The sequence below is a fragment of the Ixodes scapularis genome, unplaced genomic scaffold (genome assembly GCF_016920785.2).
Source record: "Ixodes scapularis isolate PalLabHiFi unplaced genomic scaffold, ASM1692078v2 PGA_scaffold11__112_contigs__length_91849675, whole genome shotgun sequence".
NCBI classification, from domain to species: Eukaryota; Metazoa; Arthropoda; class Arachnida; order Ixodida; family Ixodidae; genus Ixodes; species Ixodes scapularis.
In genome coordinates this window covers 5,164,564-5,172,858 of record NW_024609837.1, presented here as the reverse complement: position 1 = coordinate 5,172,858, position 8,295 = coordinate 5,164,564, and positions in this window count along the sequence as shown.

Genomic DNA, 8,295 nt, shown 5'->3' with positions numbered 1-8,295 from the left:
ACGTAACCTTAAAACTAAACATTTTAAACGAGTTTTCGGAACATAATTTTCATTAAATGATTCTTCCCTGCCACGTGCCTTCAAGCTCTGAAGTGATCTTCCCGAAGCCGCTGTTTCAGTTTCCGATCCCGCACTTTTTCGTTTAGAGTTAACCACATACATATTAGCTAATTAAATAACGATGTTCTTTCCTTGTGAACTGGGCACTGTATACTTTGAATTACATGAGATGTTAATGGATGTGGGTATTAACATTTTTTTTGTGTCATTATGCGCTTTATGTCACCCATCTGTGCAAATGTCTGGCTTATTTTAATGCGCGCAGCTCTGTATTATTGTTTGTATGGAGTCGGGGTGCTCGCTGCAATTCCTTAGTCATGTTAATCAGACTGTATAGTCCTTTTTCTTGTAATTCCGACAAGCGAATAAAGTATTTTGAATAAAAAAATTAATAAATATATTTCGTGTAATACGCATCAGGAAAACTAGCTGTATCTAGAAAAAAAAGATTAAATTTCATATATAAGAAAAACTAATATTTCATTGCCTAAATAACAAAAGCTTCTGCTACGACGCATTAACAAATCCGTTGTGCGTCATTCTTCCCTGCTTTCGCAGATATGGTTGTGACGCACTTTCAACATCTACTGCTAGTGAACTTTCAGTGCAGCTTTTTTTAGAGCGCAGCTTGTAGGCGCCCAATTCCGGCTTGAGCGCCGCCGCCGTCGCCACCGCCGCCGCCGTCGCCGCCGGCGTAACAGCGCGGAGGAGGAGGAGAACATTTTTCGCTAAATTTAAGAAAATATCTCCTTACATTTAGCGGAAAAATGTTCCCACTATATTTAGCAGAAAAATTTCCCCATCAAATTTTGTGACAATATTTTCCCGCTAAAATTTGTGGTAAAAATTCCCCGCTTAAATTAGCAGGAAAATTTCCCCGCTAAATTTAACGGAAAACAATCCCCGCTAAATTTAGTAGAAAAATTTCCCCTCTAAAACTAGCGGAGAATTTTTCCATCTCAATATAGCCCAAAAACGTCAGCGCCATATTTAGCGAAAAAATTTCCCCACCAAATTTAGCGGAAATATCTTCCCGCAAAATTTGATGGAAAAAATTCCCGCAAAATTAGGCAGACATATTTCCCCGCAAAGTTTAGCGAAACAAAATCCCCGCTATATTTAGCGGGAAAATTTGTCCATAAACTCTAGCGGACGAATTTTCCCGCTAAATGTAGCAGAAAAAATTCCCCCCTAAAGTTCGAGCAAAAAACTTCCCCCCGCTAAATTTAACCGAAAAATTTTCCCCGCTAAAATCGCCAAAGTAAACGTGTTTCCCGTTTATTTGGCAACTGATGCAATGAAAATAGTTTTTGGTGGATGCTACTGAGTTGGCAGGTTACGACCGCCTGAGCATTCAACTAATTGATGATTTCACTTAGCTAATTGTTTCAGTGCAATGTCTAATTCTGATTCTGTTTGCCAATAATATACTTATGCCAATAATATACTTAGAAAGCCAGCACGCTGTAGAAGAGGAATGACCCAAATCTAGCATGAAGTCATAGGTTTCAGATGAGCACATTCTATTTGTAGCTGAAAACTTGATGCCACACTTAATTAGAAGGACAAGTAAAACAAAAATGTTATTAGGTATCTCGGTTCAGAAAGCTGTGCATTCAGCCTTATTAACCGGCTCAGCTTTCATTATTTTGTTCACATTTTACTTTGTCGCTTTGAGTTCATTTATGATGCCTATTAGTTCACTTGGAGCATATAAAATAGATTGGACGTGACAGACAACCGCATTTTAGCGTCCATCATATGTCTGAGCTGTGACTTCATTGTTTTTAGTTCAGGTGTATCTCTCGCTTGGCTGGATCAGTATGTACTTCATCTACTGATTGCCTTTTTACAGGGTTGCGTTGCCACAGGAGACTTGTGCCCTTGGGGGTGTTTGGTGAGTTGTGTCCCCAGTCACCATGAGCCCCGAGCCCTGCATGGGTTCAGAACCCCTGCATGCCTGGCTGAGCTAGGTGTTCCCGTGTCTGATTAAACTGAGGTCTTGGCAGTTGAGCAAAGCCCGGGCTAGGTTTCCTTCAGAGGCCCACCGGGTTAGGCGACATCGCACCCCAGCCCGCGCTCCGCACAGACAGATGTTGTGCGTTGGCGCGCCCAGGACGATTCGGTCAGTCGCCCCTTTGCATCACCTCTCCTTTCTTCTTTCTTCTCCATTCCTCTTTTCAATTTCTCATTTTTAGATGTAACAGAATTGTCTGAAAGTGAAGAAAAATTATTATAGACCGACACGCGGCGCGGCTATGTTTACCGACAGGTCCGGAAGGCCGCGGATGCGCAGAAGCTATGTGGGCAAAAGCGGCCGGGCTCTCCCTGTTTTCGCCATTCTGTTGTGTGGCGCGCGCGCTCGTTGTTGACGTTGTAGAAAAGCTTCTAGCTTTATTCATGCGTCTTATGTCTTCTCAACGTATGTCGTATGTTATTCCCGACTATTTGAGCTTGCTACCCGAGCCTGAACGGCAGCGGTATCGAGACAAACTGTGCGTTGACGGCGTTGCCTCAGACGATTTGTACGCCGTAAACAAGGACTGCTGGAGTTCCGACGTGAGGTTTTTGCCACCAACGTCAACGGCTCACGTCGTCGTTTACTTAGTTTTTTTCGCCAAGCCAGTTCACGACCGACAGGGTGTACGCGTACAGGTCCCTCGGGGCCTACAAGTACTTCGAGCCGCTTTCCGCGCTGCCGGCGGGATCAGCACAGTGGATCAGCAGACAGTGGGTGTGAGGAAGTGTATTTATTTATTAATTAAATACATAGAGCGTCCTTCAAGTCGAGGCATGATATTTTCCTTACCCTTATGATCACAAGGCAGGAACAAACGGCCGGTCCTCTTCCACTTTGTAGCACGGGCGTAGCGAGCAGTGTTGTAAGCGTTATCGAAAAGAAGTAACGAAATACGTCACTCGCTACTTGCAAATAAAAGGAACGCGTCACCAACCTACGTTACCTCAAAATAAGAGGAACGCGTATCCGTTAAAAATTAACGCACGTTACTTTTCCATTACTTTTTATTTATGAATTGACGGTAACAATATTTTTTTTGTTTTTTTTCCGACAGCGTTTCTCCGGCACTGGGACAGAAGGCGTAGGGGTTAAGGTTTTTCCGAAGTGGGACTTTTTGCACGGGGAAAAGACAAGCAAAATTTTGAAGGTAGGTAGAATGTAGTGCAATAATTAATGACTTGTGGCCTATACCTGGTTTCATCTTAAATCTAGACGCAGCCGAAGCTATGAGCTAATAGGACCAATCAAGCAGCGTCAAAAGAGTGAGTCACTGAATCTTTCTTGTTTGTGATTGGTTCAGGGATGGTAGAACACGTACTTCAGAAACATGACAGACAGCATGATGGTTTTTGTTTACGCTGTCGATTGGTCCCCTCAGCTCGTAGCGCCGGCTGCGTCTGGGCTGAAAATAAGACCAAGTATGAAAGCACGAAAACAAAATACTGTTTTCAGGTCCTGGGAAGAATATGTAACGAGTGACGTAACTACTAGTACGTGTTATTTGAAACAAGTAGCGTAAGTACGTTCCCCCTTACTGTCATGAAGAAGTAACTAGTACGTTATTCCATTACAAAAAAAAGTAACGCGTTACCGGCAACGCCGTTACTTGTAACGCGTTGCCGCCGACACTGGTAGCAAGCTACCGACAAGCGCTTGGTCGGTGCTTTGTGCGTGGACACCGTAGGAACAAAATCTGGGTGGCTTTACATTTTATTATTTTTAAAGAAAGTAACTAAAGATGGTCTTTCTATTGTATTGTATATAAGTTGAGCGCGGTAAGTGCAGGATCTCACGGTACTGGTGTGGTAACTGTTATGGTACGCTCTGTCATTCTGCTATATAAAAAGGCACCTGAACTAAATGCAATAGGGAGAGCAAGTGTTTCAAAAAGCGTCCCTGGCGCATCATAACGCCGAGAGGGGCTCACTAATCAAAGGATGATTTATAGAGAACGCGCGGGCAAACAGAAGCACTTGTGCTTATCTGGAGGGTTAACAAACGCACGAGGTTCGCCAAGAACAGACGAGCTTGCTCGCCGTATAGGTTTGAAAGCAGGCAGCCATCGTTTCTTATTTGTCGAGCTGGTTCACGAACCAAAACACTCTAAATGTGGTCACGAGAGCGCGATAGGAAATAGGTATTCCAGATATATTGGTGTCAAATGAAACAATTTTGTTATACCTGCTTTTACCATAAGTAAGACCGCAGTTACACACGCACAGAGTGAAAGAGTCAGGTCATGGTGCGCTGAGAGCGCTTTCATTGGTCGAACCACAGTGTCACAGTATTGAGAAAAGAACGACTCGTGTTTGTTACGCTGCTAGATTGACTTCATCAGCTCGTCACTTTGACTGCGCTCTGAGTGACTAATGGTGAAACGAGGTATGCTTATTATGTCGCAAAAATACTTCGTTACGGTCACGAGCTTGTGAACGTAATTCTTGATGTTAGTAATAGAGAAAATCAAGTACGCGTAGCAAGAAAATTGTAACATCCTTATAGGGTAAGCGAGTTTTGCGGTTACTAAATTACAGATGTCTGCATATTTAATTACACTATCAGCAGAAAGCTCATATGAATTCATAGCTGATATGAATATGAATTAGGGTTTTCATATTTAAAGGACAAATGTTTGAAATCATACGATATTCCGTGATATAGAAAAGAAATGACAAATGAAGTGGAAAAGTTAATAATAAAAAATTACCCATGAATAGTGGCATTTTATTTATTCGTCTTCATCACAGGCCCCTGGGTTATGAAACGCACGTCGTTCCTTCACCTTGTTGATTTTTGATAATAATCTTTCCAGACAAAATCCACAGACACGCTCCAAGGCGTGTGGTCAATCTTACTCAAGCCTTTTGACCTCCTGAGTTTCTCTAATCATGCGCGCATTACTTAAATATGAAAATAAAGAAGACAAGAGATGAGATAAAACTACAACCTTTATTTTGAGAGTAAGATTATTAAAAGAAATGGCATCGTTAAAAGCATTGCCGACTCATGGAGTGCCTCAGCAAGACTATCAGATAGTGAAGTTTATTCAAAGAAGTCAGGGCGCCATCAGCTCCTTCATGTTAATATTCCTCTTGAGGTACGTGAGCAGCTATAAATGAGATAACAGTAAAAAATGTTAGTAAAGAAGGATTACAACCACCTTAATTGCATTTCATTGTAAATGTTGGGGATATTTCAGTTATAACAAAACTAAAGACCGTTATCACTTTTAAACGTTCATGTTTCTTTTCAGTCAATTTCAAGATATTGTAGTTGACAAGACAATTCAGTTATTGGAACTTTTCTAATAATTCAAGACGGACGTCGAATATTGTAGGAATAATATCTAATACTTCTAAAGTAGATTTTAGCTGCCGTTGGCTTCTAAGTACAAAATCAAGATACTTTTTAAAGTACATTTTTTTTTCATCAAACCAAGCCAATGAGTATGAAGGCATTTATAGTAGTAGTATTAGTAGTACGAGGGATAAATGTGGAAGACAAAAAGGTGAAAAGTGGTCAGTTGCTTGCGCGTCACTGCCGTTAAAGTGTGTCGAGGTTTTTTGTTTTTTTTAATAGCAAATAGCACAGATGCAGGCAACTTATACGCACTTCAATAATACAATGAAAAAGAACTTGTAACTGTAAAACAACTTAAAAATCACGATATCCTGCCAATGATACGTTTTCGTTTTGGTCGGAGATTATATGATCATACATTACATGTCCCGGCGTTCTAAAAACGAACTCTATTTATATCAATTTTTTTGCTGAAACGTCTATACTTTATGTGCGCCTTTGAAAATATTTTTACACCTTTTACTTAATCTTTTGTTCGGACTGAAGAAAGGCCTTATAGGGGGTGAGGACATTTCATATGAAGAGATTCTTGAGCGAAGAAAGACGGATGCGAGCGGTGGAAGGGGACGGAACGTTGGGTGACGGCCCGGTGTCATGACTTCGCCCGGACTTCACCCGTACAGGACCCTCAACAACGGCGGCGTTCGCATGCGGTGTAGACAAACACCGCGGAGACGATAAGCAGCTGCAGCAGCGGCGGCGCCCCCTTCCCGAAACACCCCAAGCAGCCAATAGGGAGTTTTCGTAGACCGCGTTTCCCCCTCCGCTAAGCCCTCCGCATCGAAGAAGTTGCTACTGCGGCTGCCTGTCGATAGTCTTGTCTGTAGAGTTCCGGGTACCGTAGCGGATTGCGGAGGGCGTTGCGGGACGCCGAAAACCATCTACGAAAACTCCCTAATAGAGTGTTTTAGTAGATCGTTCCGTCACTCCCGCTACGCTATCCGCAATCGCCTAACGTCTTCGCTGAGTGTGCTGTCTATAGCGTAGCGGAACAGGCATTTCAAGTTTTAGTAGAACGTTCGCAAACCACTACGCGTTACAGCATTATAAAAACCGACACAACGCCACCAGCGGTTCTTTGAGACACTAAGGCTTGCGTAAAGCAAAAGTTTTTAAAGCAATTTTTTGCATTTTTTTTTATTAACGTAGTTATCTTTATATAATATTCTTATTTTATCGAATAAAGTGCTACTCTTTGCTTGTTTTCTTTTTAAGTAAATGATTATTTTGTTTGTAATTGAATACAACTGATTGTCAAGCTGTCCAAGCCAATCCGATATGAGTCAAGAGCCAAAGCCATCAGAAGAAATCTTCAAACATAAATTACCACGACCGTAACTCTTTTGTTGTGTCGTTGCGGTCTGTTTTTCTTTCATCTTTCTCACTCATTACACAAATAAAACGCCACAGAAGTCCTTCAGATCCGCCTGCTCGCTCGCTCCCTTGGTCGGTTGTGTCCTCACGACAATAGCTGCCGAGCAGGAGGCCGCACCCTGTGCTCAAGGTACCACGAATTGCGCAGCTTGTTTTTCCCCCGTGGCTGTATTTAGCACGTCCGCCATAAATCGCTACCAGTGTCAGTCCTGGATCGGCTTTGTCGCGGCTATTTCTCGCAGCAGCAAGATATAATCCGCCCCTCAGATCCGCGATCGCGAAGCGGACAGACCGGACTGTCGCGGCGTGACGGCCATGTTGATGGCTCTCCCTAGTCTAGCCGAGACTTGTTCTCACGAGACTCACGCTAGGGCGCCGCGCTACGTGCGCCACGTTTCTCGCAACTCACGTAAAATAGCGCGCCTCTGCTAGCTTCCGCAGTTCTGCTAATGCACCGCTAGCATTGCACATGCGCAGTAGCGTCGTCGCTTTAGCGTATAGCGGAGCGGGGCTTGCCAGAACGGTCTACTAAGACCCTTTATTGAGTGAATAGGGAGTTTTCGTAGACCGCGTTTCCCCCTCCACTGAGCGATTAGCAACGAAAAAGCCGCTACTGCGCCTGCGCGCCGATGTTCTTGACTGTAGAGTTCTGGGTATCAGAGTGGGCTGGGGAGAGCTTTGAGGAGCGGCGAAAACGATCTACGAAAACGCTCTATTGAGTGAATGAACCCTTTCTGACGAGAGCTATGGGTTGCTATGTCACGTGCATTCTAGGACAGAAAAAAAAATAACTGCAGATACTTTAAAAGCTGGTTCTATTGCTAGCGTCGACTAAATTTTTCGGATCTCGGTAACCACTCTATGGAAACAATGCCACACCGCTTCGTTCCTGGGTGACTCGATATAAAGAAAGTTGCCCCCATAGTAATCACGCGCTCAAGGTTTGAGACCTATAGCGCGTGATGACTATGTGGTCAACACTTGCTATCGCGCGATGGTGGTGCGAAGAAACTCAAGATATACCACGGAGTACCTTTCGAAAATGTGTTTTTTTCCCAACAAGAAAACAACATACAGCACGAAGAGTCACGACGGGACCCAAAAGCTCGCCGCTCCAGTTCATCGGGGTCGTATCTTATTCGCCACCAGCCCGACGCGTGATCGAACAGGGACCTAAGTGCTGCCTCCCACCAGGGCAAGACGCCATTGATAAGCTCCTAGTGGTACGAGAAAGAGCATTCAAAGCACCCCAGAAAACATCATTGCAAGTCATCTATGAGGGACTTGAATGCCTGGCCGGCTTACACAACCCGGACACTCCAAAGTTGACCTTTGCCTCAACCGTCCAAGAACTGCGTCGCAAAAACTAAAGGCTATGCTTTTCAGACAAAGAGGGAGGGTTTGTAGTTCTGGATTCGGGGTCGTATAAAGAAAAATCCACACAAGCCATAGCGAAGAACTTCAAACAAGTAGATCCAAAA